This window comes from Pezoporus flaviventris, unplaced genomic scaffold (assembly GCF_033815535.1).
Source record: "Pezoporus flaviventris isolate CSIRO_AGI_PZ_B2104156 unplaced genomic scaffold, CSIRO_AGI_Pfla_v1 ptg000037l, whole genome shotgun sequence".
In the NCBI taxonomy this organism is placed as follows: Eukaryota; Metazoa; Chordata; class Aves; order Psittaciformes; family Psittacidae; genus Pezoporus; species Pezoporus flaviventris.
In genome coordinates, this window is record NW_026892585.1 from 9841175 (window position 1) to 9865410 (window position 24236).

General features: G+C 43.3%; 1 protein-coding gene across 6 annotated transcripts in view; it reads left to right on the top strand.

Moving 5' to 3' along the window:
- The window catches only part of GLI3 (GLI family zinc finger 3), a 209277-nt gene that overhangs the window by 21196 nt on the left and 163845 nt on the right, over window positions 1–24236 (top strand). Inside the window, exon 1 of one of the 6 annotated variants that reach the window (XM_061464663.1) lies at window positions 11764–11877. The exons of the other annotated variants lie outside the window; for them this stretch is intronic. The gene's annotated coding sequence lies outside the window, so the exon portion shown is untranslated. Of the gene's footprint in view, window positions 1–11763; window positions 11878–24236 lie in introns of those variants that run through there. 6 annotated transcript variants of the gene reach the window in all.

The following is a 24236-nucleotide window of genomic DNA, read 5'->3' on the forward strand; positions in this document are numbered from 1 at the left end:
TGGAAGTATTGGAAGCAAAAGTACTGGAGATTGTAGTTAAGTGGGGACTCTATATCTTGGGATATTGTAATCTGATGTGAGTAACTGATTAAATACATGTTCATTCCGAGCAATGCACCCATGGTCTTTTATGCTTGCTAATAAAATTTCAGTCATCAAGTTAGGCTTTATTGTAGCCTGTAATAACTCATTCTGCCTGCTGCTATTTTCTAGTGTTGTTCCGGAGCGAGCCAGCGCTACCCTCACCCTGCTCTAAACCCAGTGATCTGCAAGTGCAATACAGTATTGCTTCATTAATTCTGCTGAGATTTCCCTCCTTTTTCCCCCCTTCTCGCCTCTCCCTGCAGTGGTTAATAGCATAAGGGATATTAAATGTCAATCCTCCTGTATCCCTTTGGAAGTTCCAGAAAGAGATGATTGAGTGGCTTATCACTGCAATCACTGTAATCAGTAAGTAATGACTTAACATCCTGCTGGATAACATAAGGTGGAATCAGGAGAAAACATTAGTTAGCAGCAGAAGCTTGCCACCTGGACAAGGTGGAGGTGAAATTTAGGGAATTATACACTTGGGAGTTTTTTTTTTCCTGAAAAACAAAACCAAAAAATCCCCGGAACACCCAAACAACCATTTTACAATTGTATCTGGGTATTGAAATGCAGTAAGAAGTGATAATAATAACAACAAGGTTTAAAATGGGTCTCTGCCGTATGGCAACAGTACCAGGCTCTGTAGCTTGTGCTTTGCAGAAGTCTAGTATCAATGAGACCTCAAAAAATTCAGGCATTATAGCCCATAGCAGTGGGGAGGGGGAAGCAGCCAAGAGGTTTGATTTTTAGCAGGAAGAAAAGTGCTGGCAATTGAAGCTTCAGTGATATTGTTAGGCTTCCAGAACAGGGCTTGGAAATCTGCAAGTGGCGGAGCTGTGGGGAGTAGATCTTCTTCTTAAAGTCAATAAAAGGAATTCTTAAAAGTCCTTCTAATGGACTGAAAAGCAAGCGAGCCCTCTGGCAGGAGCAGCATTGGGCTTTACTCTTGGAGCTGTGTAAATCAAGGCAGCTGAAGTAATTAAATTACTTAACAGGTTTTCAAATGGCGTGCATCTTTTCTACATGTTTTCTGTTTCTTGTCTGTCTCCAGTTAAAAGGAAATAATCAGGCATCAGTGTTGCATTTGGTTGTATCCCTGCTCTATATGTTTGCTTTTTCTCCTCTTTATTTTGTTTTCTCTTTCTCAGAAGATACAAAACCTCAGCTTCTGCTTACATAGACATTCTTATCAAATACATGTGCCAGTAAGTGGGAGAAGTGTGCTTAGGGTGTGGTTTGTGATTATCTAAAGAAGGTACTGTATTAAAACTACACTCTCTGTATTCTTTCCAAGCCATAGCTCGTTATTTTGGAGTGAGGACAGGAGGGGAGGGAGACGCATTCTTTTGCCATCCAGACGAAGAGGGAATGAGCTGGGTTTTTATTGCTGTGTTATTATCTTATTTCCCATTAAAAAGTCTTTGCCTTTGATGCGTATTGCAAGTGGTCACAATTTAATTTGCAGCTCCTATTTTTGCTGGTAAGTCTGGCAGTTCAGAAAAACATTGATTTACTTATAAGTGTGATCTGGACCCAGTGATGAATGTGTCTTTCAGGCGTGCAGAGGCACTTTGGGAAGGAGAAGCACACAGAAATACTGGGTTTTGTTCAGATGATTGTAAAATTGGGCTTGTAAGGCTTTATGGGTCAGATTATATCAAAAAGCAGTTCCTAATCTTGTGCCTGCAGTCAGCTGGAGTCTTGCTACACAGAAGCTGCGTGTGCACATTCTTTGCACATGCCAACTGCTTAAACCATGCTGGTTTCCATTCATTTAGCACGCCTTTGCATGCATGTTCCACACGCAGCCAAATGGAAATGTGAAAACTTAAGTCCCACACATGCAATAGCTTAAAAATGCAGCCAGATACCGCAAACTAAGGGCGAAGGGGATATTTTTTCTGCTTAATGGAACAGATTTGTACTGATGGAGTGTCTCCTAAGAGGAGATGATAAATCGCTGAAACTTCAGTTATTGTTACAAACTGTGTGTGCTCTCTTGCTCTCTCTGTCCCTGTCGTGTGCTTGCTTCTCTCTTCTTTCCCAGCATAGTGGCTCATATGTAACAACAGAGGATTTTGTAGAAAAGTTCCTTATGGGCCTGACCAGCAGTGTTTTCCCCTCCTCCTGCTCTCTTTTCTTTCCTTCTGTCTCCTCTCTTTTCTTTCTTTTATTTTCCTGTCCTTCCCCCCCCCCTCCTTTTTGTTCTTTCTTTTAGTTTTCAGAAAGTTGAGTTCCATCCCAATTATTAAATCTTCGGAGACCATTCCCACATGGTTCTGTAAATGGTAGCTTCATCCTGAGTTCTTTCATCTCTTTTCCTGCTCTCCTGGCTTGACAGTTGAAAAGGTCTGACTGTGCCACACAATGGTTTGATTGGTTTCTCTAGGGGAGGCTTTACCCTGCCTCATCATTCGCCAGGCAGGTGGACCAGAAAGTCTCTTGATTCTTTTGTTGCCTCTCAAAGTCCGAGGTCTTTGACTGAATAAATCCTCCGTCATGGGATAATTTGCTAAAAGGAGACTGAAAGATGTGAGAGAAAAGCCTCACTACTTGGGTGCTGAATTAATGAAATAACTGGGCCTTGGAGTTTGCAATTGAAAAATCACCAGGAATGCAATGGGTGGAGACAGGCTTCAGAATGCAAGCCCGTTACTTCCCTGTAATAAACTATGAGAGCTTTAACTGATCTTGCTAAATACGCCGGCTCGCCTGGCCGCCTCCACTATTTGCATCTGTAGCCCTGTTCGGCGGGGGAAGCCCGAGCAGAATAAAAGCCGTTTTGGTGCAGTGCCTACTTAGTCATTAGATTATTACGAGGGGCTGGAAAGAATTCCATATGACAGAACTAGGGTTGAGTTAACACAGGACGAAAAGTAATTTACAGATAGGCTGTCCTCAGCCATCTTCGTAGCCCCTGATAAGGTTTCATTTCAGAATGGATAGGCGACATTTCCACTTACGGGCCCATTCTGCGACACCTGTGATAACAGCTTCTGGATCCTAATTGAAATTGGTTTCAAAATGGATTTTCACTTTTCTCTGTCTGTGGAAAATATTGAATGGACTCAGAGCTGCCACAGAGAATCCCAGACCTTGGAAAATGGAGCAAGAATCCAGGATCATCTTTCATAACTGTGTCGATGATATGACAGTTTTGTTATCTGTCTTATTAATGAAATCATTGATCACCTGATGAGGGAGATAATAAACTACAGTTTTGCTGCTCTTCAGGAAGCTCAATTAGATTTTTTTAAAAATAGAGATGGGGAAAACCAAGCCAAAACAATGAAGCGACCGTTGTCAAGGTCTGTTTTCAACTTCGTTCTTCTTGAAGATGTTTTAGATAGAAGAAGTCTGTAAAATGCTGACTGCATCTTGAGTTTATTGAAAGTAAAAAGGGAGGGGGAAAAAGCAAACCTGATGCTCACATGAAGACTTAGTTATTGTGGTTTTTTTTGTTTTTAACAAACGGCACTGAGTAAATAACACTTAAGTCCTAGTAAGTGCCATGGAAACTCAGATGAACTGAGAAACAATGGAGCTCAATTTTAGCTGAAGTGGGATTAGTGATCCCAACTCTCTGAATGCCTCGACATGGACAAAGGCTGGCTCTTAAGTGCAGCGAACGTTGCCGCGATGCTGGTTCTCCTGAAAATCATTTCTTCTTTAAAACAAGGCGTCAGCCTTTAGTTGTTAAAGCTGCTCAGGCTCCCTGGAAAAATAAGTTCCCTTTTTTTTTGTTGTTGTTTCTCCACAGTAATGGACTTGAGAAGATTTCTCAATGCAAGCAAACATAATAAACCTCCTGCTCGGGATAAAATGTGCGTGCAGGCTTCGACAATAAAACCTGAAAGGATTTTGTGATGTGTTGTTTCCCTGCCTGCTTTCTAATTATTGGGCAAAGAGATAAATCTGTTGTTTGTGCTTGGTTGCTCTGGAATGCGTGCTGTATTCCTTGAGGAAGGTGGGAAGGGATTGTTTTTCTGAAGAGGGATGCCGGTGACTTCTCATATTTCACTGTGAATTGTATCCTAGGTGTTCCTTCAGTCCCTCTGTTGGGGTGGGTCAGTCTATCCCCCTTTTTAAGCTTGAAAGGGGAGCTTTGATCAAAGGTTTCAGTGATGTCACTGATCTCTGGTGATTGATTAGGAACAGAAGTTCTGGAGCATTTTGCATGTCCGCCTTTTCCTTATCACTTCAAATCCATTAGTGCCTTCCCATTAGGGTGGCTTTCAGTCGGGGGGAAAGCAGCCCATGCACATGTGTGTGTATATGCATATATACATACATATATGTACAAGCCACCCATGTATATGCATATAGAGAAAGGGAGTAGGAAAGCGTACAGGCTTCATGGTCTGAGTTATAAATGTACTTTAACATGAAGAGAAACAGTTTTTATTGGTCTGTGTTGATTCAGGTGATACTAATTGCAAAACTCTTGGGTGTAATTCTTCTCTGTTCTTCTGCAGCTGCTCTCACAGGTTTAGATCCACTTAGGTCTGTGTCATCAGTGCATTTTGGGCTGGTTTCCTTCCACTTGCTGTAGTTCACCTGGAGAGGAATCATGCCCCTGCTTGTTATTTCTGTGCTTGTGATGCACTTTAAGATCCACTGTGTGTGTTAGTGGCTTAGAGATATTTCATAATTAGGGATTGAAAAATAAGTATTTTAAATGTATAATGTATGTTTCTTGGAAGTTCAGAATGAATGTTGAGCTTTTAAGAGAAAAGATCTTCTGTTCGTAAAGGAGGAGCAGTCCTCTGACTCCTAGTGGTATGGGAGGTTGGGCAGTGGGGTCTCCTCATGTCCATGGGGGTGATGTGTGTGTGAACAAATGGCACAGGACTTGAGTCTGACTTCACTGTGGTGTAGATGAGGAAGATGGACTCCATTCCTAAATATCCCACTTCTGACAGCACACTGTGATTTATGTGAGGAACTTAAAAACTCAGCACAGGCTTTAAGAATCTTGAGTTAATGAATTACTGCGGTAAATGGAAGCTTTCAGTCTGTAGGATAATTCACAAATGTTAATGGTATTTTCATGTGTCTCCTTCCCCCTTTCTTTTCAGTAGGTCGGCTCATTTCTCCCCCTCTCTCAGATCTCCTTCACTCTCTCTTCTGCTGTTGTGCATTTCACACCAGGAGATGACAAGTCTTGTGATTGCAGCAGAGGCAATTGAAAGAAAATAAAGGGAGTTCTTTTTCTCTGGTGCTGGCCCATGAACATACCGTAAAAATTGGATTAGACACACCTAGAGTTGGGATTGATTGCATCTTGAATGGGAAATTAGAACATCTGAAAAATTCCTGTTTGGATGGAACAGAAGCACAAGGAGGAGAAGTTGGATGGGAACCAGAGAAGAACTGTAAATCACTATTGAAGTTACTTCCTATGGTTTACCATTGGCTGTCACAGAAAATTGCCTTCGGCTTGTTTATAGCTAATTCCCTCTATAGAAAACTTCAATTTGTGGACTGGCCTCTGAACGGGATTGATAACTCTGTTTATAGACCAGGATGGGTATCTAAAGATAACAGATAATGCAAATGAGCCTTGATAAGCCAGGGAAGCAATTATGGCTCCAACTTGGTTGATGGATTTCAGAGTGCCTTTCCACAGATTACAGATTTACTGGGGTTTGCACTATAGTTTTCTTAGCGGTGCTGGAAAAACAAAACCAGAGTCATTTGAATAGAACTCAAAAGATGGAGCAGCTGATAGAACCCGCTTCCCTACCACTTGTAAACCTAGGGAATCAGATTAAGCAGGCAATGCTCAGCCTTCTCTGGGAGGAACATGATTTGATAAAAGTGGGTGTTTACTATTCAGTTTACAGTCTCATCTGAAGTGTGCAAACGTGGATGTCCTGTGGGAGTTTACAGCCCATTCCAGCTTTAACTCAGATAAAATGCTCCTCATAAACTGCCTTCCTGCTTTCATTTTCAATTTGGTATTTCTGCTGGAGAGGAGGATGGAGGATGGACCCTGTGAGTGGTTCAAGGTACCTCTGATGTTTAAGCCCATAACCCTGGGCTGATTCCAGTGCTGACTGCAGGGTGTAGCTGAGCGGACCGGGTTCAGGGGGCAGCTGCACCAAGTGGTGTGTTTCCCTCTCAAATCCATGAATTTTCCCATTGGAAGTGCCTGAGAAGCCACAGTTTCTCAGAGCCAGGAGGCTGCAGGGTGTCTTAAGTGGGCTGTAAAGGGCTTACTGCTTATCTGCCTCTAAACATCTGTTCAGGTACATTCTCCATTCATAGAATCGCAGAATGGTTTGGGTTGGAAGGGACCTTAAGATCAACCAGTTCCAACCCCCTGCCATAGGCAGGGACACCTTCCACTAGTGCAGGTTGCTCCAAGCCCCTGTGTCCAACGTGGCCTTGAACACTGCCAGGGATGGGGCAGCCACAGCTTCTCTGGGCAACCTGTGCCAGTGCCTCAGCACCCTCACAGGGAAGAACTTCTGCCTAAGAGCTCATCTCAATCTCCCCTCTGTCAGGTTTAAGCCATTCCCCTTGTCCTGTCCCTACAGGCCCTTGTCCGAAGCCCCTCTCCAGGTTTCTTGTAGCCCCTTTAGGCACTGGAGCTGCTCTAAGGTCTCCCCTTAAGGAGCCTTCTCTTCTCCAGGCTGATCCAGCCCAGCTCTCTCAGCTTGGCTCCAGAGCAGAGCTGCTCTGGCCCTCAAAGCATCCTTATGGCCTCGCACTGAAAGGATCTGTAGCTTCTTTAAGTAGTCCAGGCTTTAAATATTTAAATCTTACGTGTTGCTTTCCAGCCTCCTCACTTAAGCCATTGTCTTTTAATTGGCTCTCTTCAGTTGGACATCTGGGGTCTTGACACCCTTGATCACTAAATTATAAGCTTCATTTGTGAAACCTGTGGTAAGTTCTCATGAAGCCATCTCAGGACCTACTCCTGGAAATGCGCTTTCTTTTGCAAGTGTTCTATTTGGAGGCTCCTCTGTGTGATCAGAAAAAAGGAAAAATGAGTAAGGTCTTAGTTCGTGTGCAGTTACAATAATTAGAGTGACTCCTTGTAGTTTGAACTATTCCAGCTTTAAAATATTTGTTCTAGCTATTACTATCAAACAAAAACTATTTTGTTTGCTGACATGATAGAGGCTGCCTATGTAAGAGCATAAACAATGTAAAAGTCCTGCTCTCAGCTTTGAACACTTCCTTTTGGTTGTTCAGAGGATAGGGGGAAGTAGGTGGGTTTTGCTGTTTAGATTCCCAAAGACCTTTTTCTTCAGCCTTTTAACTTTAATCAGGATTAAAGCCTTGCATACATTTCATTTGGCACTACAGGGTTGCTTTTTTTCTTCTCTGAGGAATAACCTTAGTATGAAGGCTACCAAAACATCTCAAGTAATAAACGTATTTCAAGGGACTGTGATTTATTGCTACATTTAACTTCAAGGCTCAAAACAGATGCTAAAAATAAGCTTACCATTAAATAATAATTATATCTGGACATGAAGTAAGAACTTCAATCAAAGATACCAAAAATTCCACCACCTATTTACAGGAGAGAGAAAGAGAATGAAAGAAGTTAAGAAAGGCAGGACCTAAAGTAAAAGGAAGGAGGAGGGGAAAGGGCGAGGGGAAAGGACAATGTTGCCTTGAGACATAACTGTTAGCCACAAAGGGAAAGCAGCAGGAGTTTTTTGTTTGAGTATCTGAACGTAGTTTAGGCTGCTGCTTTTGTCTTTGTATTTGGATGGGCATACTGTTGGGTTTGCATCACTTGCCCTCTGAGACTTGTAGGCCCTTTGGGAAGGGAAGGCAGAACCTCAGACCAGCGCAAGGACGTGGGCATAGTGTTGGCTGCTGACTTTGTGCAGTCCCAGAGAAGTCAGACTTACTGGCCAGGCCTCTTGTATGTGTATGTATATGTATGTGCTCAGCAGGGATGTGATGGGCATCCCTTGTATCTGCAGGTCTTTGGCATGGTCTGGCTGGTGCAGTATTGCCTTGTACACATGCTTCTGGATTTCCAGGAATCTTGGCTTCTGTGGAACCCAAATCCTTGGCAGCCTGGTTGTGAAAGCCCCCTGTCTTGCAGGATTAAACTTATTTTAATGTGGAACTTACCTAAGCAATGAGAAATTTAGAGGAATCTAAGGAAAATGCTTCATTTTGTCGTGCTTATGTTCTTGTTTTAGCAGTAAAGAGCAGTGAAATTGCTTTTCCTTGTTTCTGCTGGAGGACGCAGAGGGCAGCAGCATGTGCATCTCAGTCTGCCAAGCTGCAATTGAGAGGGAGAGGGTTCAAAATTTAGCAACAGTTAATTCTTCTTCAAAATGTAGAGAGTCCATGAAGTTGGGTGGATGATAACTGAGTGAACACAAGCCATGAAGAGGTATGAAATGATCTCACTGAAAATCTGTTATCCGGCTTTCTGTTCCTTTTCTCCTCCCTTTCACTCATGCTGGGGGTCAGGCAGAATCAGTTTCCAACCTGAAAAGTGAGACATAAAAGTGGACAGATGTTGCAAACAACATGGTAATATTGCTCCTTTATCTATTCCCTTCTTCCAGAGAGGTCCATCCAGTCCAGTCTTCTCTTCAGAGGTCAGCAAAGAGTGTGAAGTTGGCTCTTGTGATTACTACCATGAGGTCCCAGTGATCCCAGTTTATTTCAAGGAACAGAATTGAAAGGGAGAGATGGAAGAGCTGGAAAGGGAAAAGGAGATTCCACTTAGGTTTTTTTTTAATATTATTTTTTTAGCTGGTATCTGGTACAACATTTTGGTTTTAAAACCACTCAGAATGCCTCTGTTTCATAAGCACGTACTTCTTTTTGTTTCAGTGCTCGAGATGCCTGCGAGTGACTTAAAACTCAAACCATGAAGGCAAGGGGAAAGGAGGAGGATGTTTTACATTGCAGTGTTTTAGGAAGTAAAAATTAGCCAACACTTAATAGGTGTCTGTTGTTTCCCATTCTTTATTAAAATGCATGGGATGTGGATCAAATGACTTTATTCAGCTCTCAGCATTTCAGCTACATTGGAATGGGGGCTGCAGGCAGTTGGATAAAGTCACTGGAAAGCTGCCCACTTTCACCGCTGCTTATACAAGCTTGCTTGTATCCTCTGGGGAATACTATTTTGTAATGTGTCGTATCAGATGAGTATCCCTGTCTTCCCTTTAGCCCTGGAATGCCAGAAGTAGGTGAGTACTGGTGGTGATGATGATGAGGATGATGGCTGTCTCCTCTCTCTCCCCTCTTTCTGGGCTTAATGAGAGACAGTCTTTAAGAACCTTTGCCAAATAAGTGCTCTGTTTCGGTGTCATCTGAAAATAACATGCAGTGTGCATTGCTCACAGTAAGTAGTAATGGTTGAGTTATAAATTATTTCGCAATTGCTGTGTTTTTGGGATAGCCTAAATGATAGTTAAGTGTATTGTGGAGCCAGCATAATGAAGGATGTGTAAGTGACTCCCTTGTTAGACCACCTTCTTGTTGGCTTTCAAAAAACAAGCCATCCCAGCTTCTTGATATGCCCGTATTTCATGTCTGCAGATGTATGTTCAGCTCTTGGCTGTGCCACAGTTGAGATGGGATTTGAGGTCTTGTCCTTAGTTCTGCTGGATAGGTGTTCTTGTCAAAAGGAAATTCCTGGGAATTTCACACTGTTGAGGCCAGCCCTATAAATTCACTACTGGGACAGATGACTGTAAGCAGTGCAGACTGGATCTTCTTGTCAGTGTCATGGTGGTGGCACTGGAAAGCATCAGGGAGGCAGACCCTGAATCTCTCATTCAAATTCGTTACCGGAAGCCGCAGATGAGCACATGTTCGGTGCACCTACACGTGCTCCAGTTCACCACTGCACCCTTCTGCTTGGGTTACTTAATGCAGAACCATGAAGTCATGCTCTCAGAAGTCTGTACCAGTAGGTAGCAATCTAGCTTCATTATCAAGTGACCTAATTTTATGTCAAGAATTGCCCTCAGCTTCATAATAAACTCTTGCAATTGGGTACTCAGATGGATGATGCTGGTCATTTGCATTTTACAGTGCTTGTTTAGGGGTGGAATGCCCTGAGGACTCCTGTGAGGCTTGGAGTGACAAGGATAATACATCCTATGGTACATTTCAGAGTAAAAAAACCCCAAACCATTAAGGAATTTATGATCCATAGAGCCATTTAGCTTGAAGGTCCTCTCAGGCAGAGAGAGGGGTGCTCACTTGACAGAGTAAGTGAGACCTGCAGTGGAGCAGATCTGTTGAGGGCAGTGTGAAGAGGAGGCTGGGAAGCAGGTTAGATAACAACAGTGGTCGCTGAGCTGAGGTGACACAGGTCACCTCCTGGGTTATATGGCAGTCACTTACCTGAATTCCTTGCTTGTCTCCCTAACTGATGGGGTCTATTCCTCTTCCTAGAGAAGTCCCTTTTATTCCTTTCCTGAAATGCACTAAGGATGGAGGACATTTCATTGTGTAGCACTTTACAAACTGGTATGAACCTAACCTTTTACTGTTAAATTAACTTGAAACAGTGGTTGCTTGAAGATAAGAACCTGACCTTAAAGTCTTATATCCACATAACGTAAAGCGGTCTTTGGATGCTGATGGGTGTTACTTTCACAGGCTGGAATCGTGTGTTGGCAGGACTGGGACGTTATATGGCTTGTATGTAGAATGCTTGTTTACAAATGGAGTTACAGGTTGGATGAAACGAGAGGCGTATCTCTTGGCTTCTTTTCAGCGCGGATGTAAGAGGAGATTTCTCTCTCATGATTTACATGGTTGAATGAGTTAGAATAAAGCGGCAGGTGTCATTCCGAATGTGTGAGTCTGCACTGGCGGAAGCAATCCCTCATATGGCTTTTGCATATGCTCTGGGAGTTGCTGTTAAGTCAATATTTACTTCTCAGGGAGTAAATGCCAGAGTTGTGTCTGAAAGCTGCTACTGCTGCATCAGTAGAAGTTATTTGCTATGTCATCAAATATCCCATGGTGCAGATTCTGGGAGTTTCAGAAGTGTTGTGACTGGGAGCTTGTGGTCAGTAGCTGGGAACACAAAAGGTGTTTTTCAGCAACTCTGTACAACTGTCCAGATCACATATTTACAACTTGTTGCTCTCTAATACTTCACAGAAACAGCTTGTAAAGGGTTTCTCCTTCAGGATCTTCAACACCATCAAGGAAGGCGTATGTCAGTTGGCATCACTGAACTCATGGTTAGAACTCTTATTTTGCTGGGTGAGGATGATGGGAGAGAGAATTTGGTTGATGACTTCTGGAGCTGTTTTAATCAGTAACCTTTACCTACAGACTACATTTGGTGTGGGTGGGACTCCCTCCCAGCAGAAAAGCCACAGGCTTCCCTGAGGATAACAAAGGTCTGTCTGATAGAAGGTAGGATGTGTAAGATGCCTGCAGTGCAGTTTTGTTTGGATGCTAAAGAATACTGTAAAAATGCTCTTTTTTTTTTGTATGAGAGCACCATTACATTCCCAGGAGACCCACCTGTGCAGCAGTTATGCAGGCAGGTTCTCTGCAAGGGTGGGAGCAGGCAGTCTGCAGGTGCAGATGTCTGCTGCAGGCACATCAAAGTGGGCACAGGTGCCCTGCGTTTGAGTTCATGTATAAATGCATTACTCCTCCCTCTTTTTGCTTTCTGTAGAAGGTCATCATGGCTTTGAGTCGGGGGGGGGGAGTTATACAACATCTAACCTCTGACTGTTTCATGGAAGGCTTGAAAGTCTTCTGGGATAGAGGCTGCAGTGTGAGGCTGTCTATGTCTTCTCCTGCTGCCTATAAAGCCAGGTGGAGTGTGACCTTCTTGGAAGCTGGAGATACCTGTGGAGTTTGAGGTCTGATCCACAGTTGATTGAGGTCAGTCCCATTCTAATAGACTTTGGCTGAGTCCCTGAGAGAACAGCACCAATTACCCTACAGAAAGGATGCTAACCCATTTTTCACGCTAGCTTCTCCTCTACAGAAGGAATCCAGAAGAGCATGACTCTTAATGACTGCAGCTTATAAGTAACTAGGCATCATTCAGCACTTACTGAGCTTGTGATGTGTTGGCTGCTCTCCTGTAGCTTGGTATCTTTGCTTAGTACCTCTCAGCACTTCCTTATGTAAAAGCTGGGAGTTAGATGAGAAGCTGAGCCCCCTGTTTGAATGCTTTAGCATCCTATGGAGGCTGGCTGCTGTTAACAGTCCCTTCTACACTGGGCTTTGCTATGGAACAACTGGTTAGGAAGTCTTGACTTTTTTTCTTCAGTGCTTGCATTTAGCTTGGGTGGATTTTGCGCAGGGGGAGAATTTTTAGTGTATGGGTGATACACAGCAAAGATCTTAAGTAATTCAAACATTGCTTGTGCAAAGAGCACACTGAAATGTAGGAAAGCCAGGGATTTTTCATTTGTAGCATAGGGTGCAGTCCATGTTACAGGCACGGTGCACCAAGCGTTCTTTCACATAAGCCTTGAGTGCGTTTATTCTTTGTACATCATGAAGCAGTGATAAGAGATGAATTAATAAATATTCCAACAAGCACTTTTCATCCGCTGTTCACTGTAAAATAAGATTAAAACCTGTAGAATATGTTAGTTTTCCAGGGCAATAGGTAAAAAAAAGAAGACAAACACCTCAAAAGCTGGGTGTTAGCATTTATATGTGCCAAAATAAAAAAAAAATATAAAAAAACTCTGGATTTGCACTTCAGAAATAGTGCTGTCTTCATCCACTTCATGTGTGTGAAGCTACCCAGTTAAACTGTGATGTGACAAAGGCAGTATGTAACCTCTTTAAAGTCTATATAAGTCAAGGCTTTAACCTACTGCTTTTAAAAGGGAATGCTTAGGGAATGCTTTTTTATAACTTCTTTTTGTATTCCATTTAAATGTAGATTTTTTTAAGGCCTTTAGGATAGTGGAGCGTCTTATGCAATGAAATGTTAATCAGGACTCTTTTGTAGCTACTTGGTTGGAGGATAAAATATTTAGTGCTGTTGTATATTGAGCCCACATTCCTTATGTACACACACAGGTTCTCTTTCTCTCTCCTTTTCCCTCTTCCCTGCCCCCCAACAATCAGAGGTGTAAGGAAATATACTAATTAATATTTGAAGAGCTGATCTGTGCTTTCCATTAGTGATAACCTGACTTGGTTACATTTCCACCAGACTGCTAGTAGAGAAGTGTAGTAGTTGAGTGACTGAATGTAGTTAATGTCCAGGATTGGTCCCTTCCCTATTTATCCTGTTTGTGAGTAGAAAACAACTTTGGCTATCTCCAGGTAAGTGTCTTTGCTGAGCAAACTTGTGATATTGGAGATCTGGGCTTCTGTTTCCGTTGATTACAGTAACTTTCAGCCAGTAGATACAGCTGCATTGTACAGTCGCATAGATTCCTTGGGGTCTGGTTTTGTAATGCTATAACCAACATACTGTAGCGTTCAAGGCACCACCTGTGTCCTGAAACACATGTGCCTGCCACTAGGAGTTGGGTTATTTAAGTGTGTATTTAGGTGTCTACATAGACTGCTCACAAGTTGAAGGCTTAAATAATCAGTTTAGTTACTAAATTTCTTTTTTTTTCCCCTAAGTTTGTGTCTTTTGAGTAAGAAAGTAAATTTTGTTCTTCACGTCCCATCATAATGATCCTAAGCTGATTTCTTCTGGTGCAGTGGGTCCGTTTGGTCCACGATTCATACTTGTTTCACAGAAGTCACATTTCATTTCAGGTATGATTCTTCGTTTTTGTCGGATGTTTCTTGATACTTCTGGATCTTTTGACAACTTGGATTTTGTGTTACTTGGTAAAAGCTGTTAACAATAGGGATATTGTAGGATTAGATTCAGTTAAACTAAGGTTTCCACTAAATCTTAGACTTCATGATACAGCAATGATCCTCCTTGATGTAAGGCTTTACTTCAGCTGTGTTTCTTGTATATCCTTTTCATTTTTTAAAGGAACGTGCTAATGAAAGAGGCCAGGAGTCACTGTCACAGAATGGCAACGTGGGGTTAAGGGTGTAGGCTCTGCTTTCACTTAAATCCGGAGCACAGATTTGGACTGTGAGTATGAGAGGAGCAAGGGAGCTTGTCTAGTGTTTGTGTATTGGCAGGCATTTAGTGTGGGATTATACTTTGTGTTGTCTAACCTCTGCTTCCACAGAAATCTGAGTGTTCTACAGCACAGAGCTGTGTCAGTGCACACAGCCTGATGAGCCTTGTCTTCAAACTTGGCCACTGCGCTGGAAATACTCATCATGTGGTTATTGTTATTTCCTTTTCAACACGGCGGGAGGGGGGGAGCACTGATACCTTCTCAAACTTTTTCTGTTAGGCTCTTCCCCTAAATGCAGTGCTGTCTTCCCAGCTGCCCAGAACTATTTGCTGCAGGCAGATGGTACTGTGCGAAGGCAAACCAAGCCAAACACGTGAAATCAAAAGTCAAATTGCATCGTTATACTTGGTGTGTAACATGCCCCGAAACACTCAAGGATACCTTTTGTGGGGATGGTGGTATTAAAGTTTTCCATTTTGGAAAACTCTGCCAGTCATGTTCAGTCAATCTCATGGCATCACTGTATGGCACTGGGAAGCTAAAACCAAAGTTATGCCAAGTGCTTCAGTTTTGTATTTAGCAGGAAGCAAGTATAAACACTTTCAGGGTTTTTTTTGCCAGTTTCTCCTGGTTGTGCAGGAATTGCCAGAACAGCAGGAAAAACAAGTCCCCCAAGAGAATCACTTTTGTATGGAATGAACAGGCTGAACAGCCCATTGCTGTGCATGCTTCAGATTTCATTTCTCACTGCGATTTTGGAAAAATGCATGCTCCACAGCTCTGTGAGGAGCTCCATTTCACTTGAGGATTTTACTGGGAATGGTGCACTGAGCTTCTATCTGGTTTATTACAGTGCAGCTACAGCTTTGTTTGTCAGTGACAGAGTGTTTTTAATGGTACTTTCTTAGCCTTATAGCAAGGAGTCTCAGACTTCAGACCTGAAAACAAGACGATGAGCAGATGAAATTTAGCAGGTAATGCTGTTACCTCAAAGTATGGTAAGAGCTGTTGTGCTGGAACACAGGAAAGGTCAGCTTGGACGCCAGTAGGGAGCTACTTGTGTTGGCGGACTAGGTAAGATTGGCTTAGTGCCTGTATGATAGCATGCCCTTGGACGGCTTTGTTATGTAGAGGGTAATTCTTGTTTGTGAAGCTTCATGAGATAAGAGTCACTGAAGTCACAAGAACAAGACACTCATTGATCATAAAAACTCTGCCCGGGCTGTGCTCCTTCAGACCCTTGGGTCAGTTTATCTCAGTGTTGCTTTGGTGAACAGCTCTTCCTGGTTTACATTGGGTTAGAGAGTGGAAACAGGTTTTCACTGTTTAGCTCGTAGACCTTTGTGTGGTGTGCCCACTGGAAGTGCTTTGGGACCTTCCCCAGGGCTGTTTGAGCATGGCGTGGGATCCCTGCATTTTTTAGAAGCAGTTGTGCTTTTCTCTGGCTGTAATCAGCTCCGCACAGCCTTTCAGTCACTGAGCGCAGCTTTGCAGAGCCTGTTAATGCTGTTCCCTAATTGCTTCTGAGCAATAAAAGGAACTCTTACACTGGCCAGATCTTCCTAAAAAATCACTGTTAAATATTAAGCTGTCTCTTATGGTTTAAATGAGGCAGCCTTGTTCTGTAGGGAGCAAGAGCTGGGACCAGACCAGTTACAGTCTGAGTCTGATTGACTTGCTATGTGACAAAAGTCTTTATTCTTTCAGGGCATGTTATTTTACTCTATAAAGAGAGGACTGTGTGTCTAACAACCTTTTGTTTAGGATGAGTTTGAAATACAGAGGATTGTTTGACATACACGTTTAAGGTGGGTACCTTGAGGGGCTTACAGCCCATTGTCCTGCTTCCCAGAGGACTTTGCAGATATCACACTGCTTCACTTCACTAGGGAAATGAGATCTTCCTTTACTTACCTACCCTGGCAAAAGGAGAAGAGGAGTCAGGACAATAAAACTATTTGCAGTGGTTTCCACTAGCTGCCTGTAGGAGGGAGGCAGTGTAGATGTAACTGGTCTTGCCCAGAGCAACACTGACACTGTAGATGTTCATAGAATCATAGAATCCGAGACTGGTTTGGGTTGTAAGGGACCTTAAAGCTCACACAGCTCCAACCCCCTGCCATGGACAGGGACACCTTCCACTAGACCAAGTTGCTCCAAGCTCCATCCAACCTCACCTTGAACACTGCCAGGGATGGGGCAGCCACAGCTTCTCTGAGCACCCTGTGCCAGTGCCTCAGCACCTTCACAGGGAAGAGCTTCTGCCTAAGAGCTCATCTCAGTCTCCCCTCTGTCAGGTTAAAGTCATTCCCCCTTGTCCTGTCCCTACAGGCCCTTGCCCAAAGCCCCTCTCCAGGTTTCCTATAGCCCCTTTAGGCACTGGAGCTGCTCTAAGGTCTCCCCTTAAGGAGCCTTCTCCTCTCCAGGCTGAACCAGCCCAGCTCTCTCAGCCTGTCTCCAGAGCAGAGCTGCTCCAGCCCTCTCACCATCTTTGCAACTTGCTCTGGACTCATTCCAACAGCTCCACATCCCTCTTGTGCTGTTGCCCCAGAGCTGGATCAGGACTGCAGGGGGGGTCCCACCAGAGCAGAGAGGGAGAATCCCTTCCCTGACCAGCTGCTCACGCTCCTTTAGATGCAGCCCAGCACACGATTTGTTTCTGGGCTGTAAGTATGCATCGGTCATGTTGAGCTTCTCAGCCGGCACCCCAAAGTCGTTTTCCTCATGTTCCTTCTGCTAGGGCAAGGAAGAAAAATGAGGAAGGACCTTCTGTATAGTAACAGTGGTGCAGGAGGTAGATCCTATGCTCTTCTAAGACAGCAGAGGTATCAAGGGCTCCCAGGCTTGTGTATCTGTGCAGTCAGGCGGCTACTCCCCTGTTTTAGGAAAGGGAATGGACTCTCACCAGCTGATGATGGCACCAGCCTGATTCTGACCTGGGGGCGTTGGGTCAGGGCTGTATTTGCTACTGAGTTTGGTGCATCTTCCTCTGCCTGTGCTTTGCAGTCTGTGGAGGCATGGCTTAGGCTTGGACTGGAAGGACTGTGCTGTGGGATGTTGGGGAATGCAGTGGGGAGTGATGGACGATGTCAGATGAGGAAACAAGGAGGCTTCCCTCCAGGGTGAGGGAAGTGACATCTGGATAAAAAAAGGGTGTGAGAAGTAATTTCTTAAATGGTGATGGGTAGAAGGTAAAACAGGGAAAAGAAATCTGAAAGTAAATGATAGATGAGATACCTAGGAGAAAGAGAGCAGATGGGTGGAGGAAGGCAGACATAAGCTTACAAGGAAAAGAAAGATGACTGCATGTGAGCATTTTTGGGGGAGAAAACATCTGTGGTGAATCACAAGCAAAATAAAAATGAAAGTAGAGTAACAGAACTGAGGTTAGAGAGAAACAGAAAATCCCCAGATAGGTAAAAACATACAGGAGGCAGGCCTGTGTCTGAAGAAGGCAGACAATTTAACGGCAAACTAATATACCTTTTGTTTAACATACTGAATCCCGGCTTCTAGCCCTACTCTTTCTGCTTCTCAAACTCAGACTTTCTTTGTCTGATTAATGAAGTAATTCAATACTGTGTGTGGAAAAGAGGCAGCATTTTGCACCTATAGAAAGAGTTATGTCACGTGTTTTGGTTAGGATGGTGAGCGTTACAAAAACAGTCTGTATGAGTGTTGTTAAGTTGGAGGGGATGGTGAGATCACAGCTTGAGCTGAAATGCAGACTTTGCTAAAGCAACCTCACGCATAAGAAGTGGCCTGTGCAATTTTTTCCTTAGGGAAGCCAAACAAACCTGAAACAAGAATAACTTCTCCCACGGATCTTTTTTCTTATGGCAGTCTTCAGGCAGGCCCCAACTGATGACTCTCATGACGGGAAACCTCAGTTTGCAAGTATTTTGAGTCACTAGGGTTCTCATTATCCAATGTCTACAAGTGATGAGTGGTGTAGTGCATAGTGGTAAACATGGAAGTACAGCAAGACTTGCAAAAACAGTATAAATCAAGTGGCGTTGGCTTTTTGGTGGCAGAGTTCCCAGTGGAGTTGCCCAGCAGAGGATGACAGGAGCTGTTACTCATGCAGGACGATGCCCTGCTGTGGGGAGGGGAGATAAGGCTGTGTAAGTGAGAGGGAAGGAATAAACAACATGAGGAGTTGCTGAATTTGCCAGGATTTGGAGCCGTGACTTCCTGAGGGGCATAACGTGGATGCGGTGCTGAAGAAAACGTGCTGCTTTTACTGCTTATTTCAGTGTAATCCTTCAGATTTCTTTTTTACATGGCACTTCAGGTCTGGTACCTGTGGTTCTTCTCACTGGCCATTTCTGTTTGTGTATGCTGTGGGAAGACTGGCCTTTTCTATGTCCTCCTGTCTTTGCCTCCTCTTCAGTTTTCATCCTTTCCTTGCTCAGTTTTCTCAAGCCACTTTTGTGCATCACTCCCTGATCTCCTAGCTAAGCATTTCTTTGCCAGGTTCCTGGTTCCAACTCTTGTTTGCTCTCTTTGTGGTTTTCTTTGTATTCTCATATATTCATTGCCATTTTTCCATTCACTCTGGTTTCTCTTTCCAGTTCTTAAGTCTTAAAAGAGACTGCCCTGCAGTTATCAGGCCCATTTCTGCTTTCCCTTCTTTCCCATCTTCACTACAGCTCTGTCCACTGTCAGTGGGCAATGGAGTTGTCCTACACAATTTTCCTTGCATCTCTCAGTCTGGTTGCTGCTTTGACAGTAGAACCTTAGCTGGTTTCAGCAGTACCTCTGTCTGATGCTTTATTTGCTGCTTGGTATCATTAGAGCAGAATTTATGACCTTCTATTTTCTAGAGCTGTTTTTCAGCTCAGTCTATGGAAATGGCAGTTCTGGTTTCCTTCAGGTCAGTTAAAGATCTATTAAAGGTTCCCTTTTTCTGCTATCTATGTAATGGTATTTATTTTTCAGTAAGAATCTTGAGCACTGAATTAATGAAGTGACTCCAGTCACTTTTGCAGGAAAGAGAGAAGAAAATGGGTGGCATTGGTAGCACATTAAGACGAGGTGGAAACGTGTATATGAGACTTTCCTTCTGTTCGTTCACCCTCCGTAAAGCCTTTATGCAACTGGCAAGATGAGGACTCCTTTATTATATGTCTCTGTTCCAAAATCAGTTGGGACAAGATAGGGTGATGAATGGATGCCTCAGGGCTCTGATGAAAAGCTGTATTTATTGTTTTAAAAAGTCTTCCCATTTAATGAAAACCAGGCACCACACTAGACTGAGCATGCCCTCAAGATATGCCAATGTACACAAAACTCAGCAAAATCTGTGAATCACATTGCATAAATGGTTACAGATACTGGCACTGTAGTTCTTCACAGGCACATGATGGTGATGTTTACAAGCTGTAGGCATTGTGTGGCTTCAGACTTGGCTTAGAAGTGATGCGATACAGGCTTTATTGTTTTGAGGTTTGCAATAAGCAAAGAGTATGCATTGGTGTTTTGTGTTTGATTATTGATAGTGTGTGTGCCCAAATAGAACTCTCTCTTTATAGACATTGGCTTCGATGCCAGATGTTGTTATCAAGATAAGTGGATTTCTTAAATGAAGTTCTGCCAAGGCTTGTTAGGCTTTGGTTAGTCCTGTAGATACTGGTCAGCAGTTCTGAGGTACTGCTCTCAACTGGGAAGGGGCTATGCTTGGATATGCAGTAAAGATGGTACAAAACTTCCCATATGCATGGAATGGATTTAAGGGCACAATGAAAGATTATTTTGTAATCATCATTTCCCTCAACTATGCTCTGCCTGCTGTTTGTTCTTGTCATTTATTTTGATGTGCTAATCCGTTGCTCTTTTCCAGATGAAACTGACAGCGAGGTTGTTAATTTGTTTCCTGAAAGTGTCTTGCCCACAGGAGTTGGGAAAAGCCCATGGAAATACTAAATATTCCCCAAATGGAATAAGCGTTTCCTTTAAGACCACATCTAGGTGTGGAACAGCTTTTTCTTTGCATTCTGGCACCACTCCAGAGGCTAGTTTGGGCTAAGTCATCAGGGGAGCTGTTAGCTCTGAAGATCTTGGGTAGGAATGTGACCTGTTGAAGAGTTCAAGTTACTGGTCTCTCAGTGTGACCGGCTTGTCTGCAGGTATAGCAGTGGTGAGGGGCACAGCGAAGAGCTGTGTGAAAGCCAAAATAACTGAGCTGTATGCCTACTGAACAGGTCTGGTGATGCTGAGTGTTTTCTGTGTAGGACCAGTAGCAGTGGTGGGGTCCGTGTGGTTTATAAACAGCGATGATACAGAGCACGTGTCATGGTTCATAAACTGCTGCCACCAGATTCCTTGGACATGATGATGAGCACAGTATAATTAACCAACATGTACATGAATGTAAATGAGTTTTATTCTGTGGTATAAAGCTGCAAGTGAAACTCCTCTATGATTTCTGTGTTCCCACATCTCTAGGAATGGTACAAGTCCACAGTACAAGGTCAGCCTTTACTCTGACGTACAAAACACGGAGATAGCTTCTCCAGAGTGGAATTGGAGTATTTTTGGAGAGCTCGCACTGTAGTGTTTGGAGCAGTTTCAGAGACAGAACAGTTCTTCCTCTTTCAAGCTTGTGGAGACTGATCATAAATTCCAGAAATGAAGGAGAAACCAGTTCCCTTTAAATTTCAACTTCTTCCCACAGCTACCCTTTGCAGCCTGGATGAGGTGAGTGTGGGAAGAACAGCCTTTGGCTTTCATTGCAAAAAGGGGAGTAATGACATCTGTGTAACACTGACTTACTGGTGAGGATTTGCTATTTGGCTACTTGTGCTTGTTAGCATGCCTTTGGGAGGCAAGGAAGCTGGAGACATGACTTCTGTGGAATCTATTGGAATCCTTTAACTTAATATTTCATAACATTTCATTAACTTATGTAGACAGAATCTTATGTGCAGTTAGCATTGCCTGGGCTGTCAGTCTGTACTCATTATAGTACAGATGCTGGTGACTTCTCTGTGCTGAAGTCTGTAAAAGATGTGGAATTATTCACTGTCCTCTACAGAAGTTTAATGGTGTGGATAATGCGGTACCTATGCGTAGGTGGTAACTTGAGTGTGTCCTGTATTTAAATAGACAGGTCCATAAGTATTTTGTTAGTCCATACAGGATTATTTCAAGGGAAAACTGGTGCACCAACAGCTGACCAGTTGTGTCCTCACCGCTGCTCTGCTGACTGGCCACATAATGACAGCTCCTCGCTTGCTTGTAGCTCCTTTTAATGCATAAGGCACAGTTAGAAGATGCATGTGGCTCTTTCTGGATAGGTAACTTTGGTAGTTGCTGTCAGGATATTTTATGTTAATATTAAAAACCTTGGATCCTAAACCAATCCAATGACTAAGTTCTGAGCAGCCTCATGAGAAGTTTGAGGCACCCTGCTGTGTTTTCTTTTGACCTGGATTATTTCTGGGGATGGGAGTATTTCTGTGCAATTTTTAATGCTCTGAGGCAACTCTTTGGCCTGTATAAATCAAATATGCATTCTCTGGCACCTCGATGGTGCTTACTGTGTCAAGCACAAGACTTTGCTGAAAGCTTCCTCTTTTAAAAGATCAGGCTGCACATTTTGTCTTCACCTAAGAAGGTGGGAAAGTTCTGTAAGTGGAAGAGTAACAGCACAGATGTTAAATGAAGAGGTATAATATGAACAGATAAAGATATGTGTTTTCTTTCTGTTTTCCGATGTTTAAGATGCTCTTTCAAATGGAGATCTTGCTGGATGATGCTGTTTTACCTTGGCATATGTTAATAGCTGCCCTGAACCCACTTATGCTCCTATGCAAGAAGAGATTTAATGGTGCATAATGAACTTTTGCCAGATGCTTAACAGTGCAAAGCCTTTAACAGTTCATGCAGGAAAGGTATAAAACCAAAACGTTTAGATTTTGGATACAACAACTCCATCTGAATTGATAAAAATTGATGCAAGAGCGGTTGGTGTAAAATGTAGACTGTTCTGAACTAATATTGACCCAGTATATCAGTGTAGTATGTGTCAGAGTAACACATGAGATCACACAAACACTGATTTTAAAAGCATTGCCCTTGGACCTAAGTTTCTTTGGGTTTTTAGCTTGCCCTGGTGTGTGCTGCTCCAAACCCTGGGCTCTGGGGAAAGGCTGATGCTGCTAATGTCCTTCAAAGGCATCCCTGGAGCTGACAGTCACTCGCTTACTGGGGAAACCTGGAGGTCTTGCAGAATGTGATGCTATTGCTTGAGGGATTCTTGGTGCTGAGACTGCTGTAGAAAGGATGGATCTTTAAAGTGAGCTTTAGTAGTGTGTGGACTTCGTGTATCCACACGCGGGTGATTTATTGACCTTCAAAGCTGGTCCTGGAAGCTGACAGGACAGACTAAAAGCACATTCTCTAGCTTGCTGTTTTGCTTTCCTTCCCATGCTGGGTAGTGAAAGAACATAAGGAGAAAGAAGGGAAAGTAGAAAGGGGGAGCTTATGGGGTAGTACCATTAAAAACTCTGAGTCTCGTTCTTATTGGTCCGGATACTGCAGTATCAGAAGTGGGAATATACTTAGCCTAGCTGTGGTTCCTTGCTTATTGGCATGCTTCAGGAATGTTAGGAGTGTGCTGATTTTTCTTTTTTCCCTGATGCTCAAGAATCTTGCATATCTGCAGCTACTACTCATACTTCAAAGAAGCAACACTTCAAAGTGGTGTCCTTATGGATACTGTGACACCAAGCTTGTGCTTCCTTTAGCCTCAAAATCTGTCTTTTTGATTCTGACCAACGTTCATTTCTGCTAATGAGGGATAGCTGTCAGAGGCTTTACAGAAGTCCTCTGTTGAACCCTGCCTCCCTCTTCTCTTTCTGTCTAAGTTACAGCTTCTTATAAATGTTCATAAGCAGTAATGTGGTTTGGATCCTGAGAGCTAATGAAGGCCAGCAGCCCAGAGACTGCACAGATCTGTTTTCTGTTACTAGATGGTCATGCCTTTATTTTGATGGGCTGCTGTAACCATCCTTCTGTGCTGGTTTGGGCAGTTCTTCTCTCACCCAGTTTCTTGCAGTGAGATGTTCCAGTGCATGTTGTCACTGGTCTGCTTGTGTTCAGCCTTTTGCTAAAGACCTCAGGAGTAGCTGGCCAGATATTTCTGGAAAGGAGTTCAAGAAAAGCACAAGGGCCCTTCCAGATGATGTGTGGATACAGCTCAGTTGCTTTTGTTACTGTCAGTTACGCTGGTGGTCATCTATTTTGAAAGAAATATACTTATTATATGGACCTTTGACTCTACAGGCTGGAAGTAAAGTATTGATGATGGTAACATCTGTGGTATGCAGTTGTGTACAAGCCTGGTAAGACAGTGAACTTGTTTATTTGTACCTGTTCTGAGAGGGAAGGAACATCATTTGGTTTGTAGGTCTGCCAAGAGCCATAGAGAACCTGTGAAAACAATGATGTTGTGATGCCTTTGTGTTCAGTGATATCTGGGCAGCTTGGCCACAGGAAGAGGAGGTATGGGCAAAGGTTGGAACGATGTGCTGCATGCTTTTATTTTGGGTGGATGAATGGACAGATGAAAAAGGTTGTTAATGAGAGAACTTCAGGTTTGTTATTTAGTACATGCCTTTTACTAGGAGCATTGGATGCTTCAGAGGCAGTCACTGTGATTGATACAGTAGCAACTATGAAAATACAAATGTGGAAGGCTTTAAGGGGGCAGTACCATATTGATGCTGGGCTGCAATAATGAAGGGCCTACATTAAGATTAGGTAAGTGCCTGCTCCCTGTAGCCTCACAGTGCAGCTTCTTGCTGCCTGTTAGCAGGGCCTAAACAGTATGGTATAACTGGTCTGTCAGAGTTGGGTGGATATATCAGACTTTTTTGTTCAAAATTACTTGTAGGTGTTGTCTCAGCTGTTTCCAAGCTCACTGTGCTGCAGGCAATTGTAACCAATGTCATTCTGGGTGCCATCACTGTGGCACTTTTCTCGTGTGCATAGTTTTTGTGGAGCATTTCAATATCAGCGTCTTTATCGACTTGTCTTCCCTGGCACCCTTGTCTTGTGCTGCTGGTGAAGGCCAGTGCCGCCATGCACAGAGCTGGGTAGTGG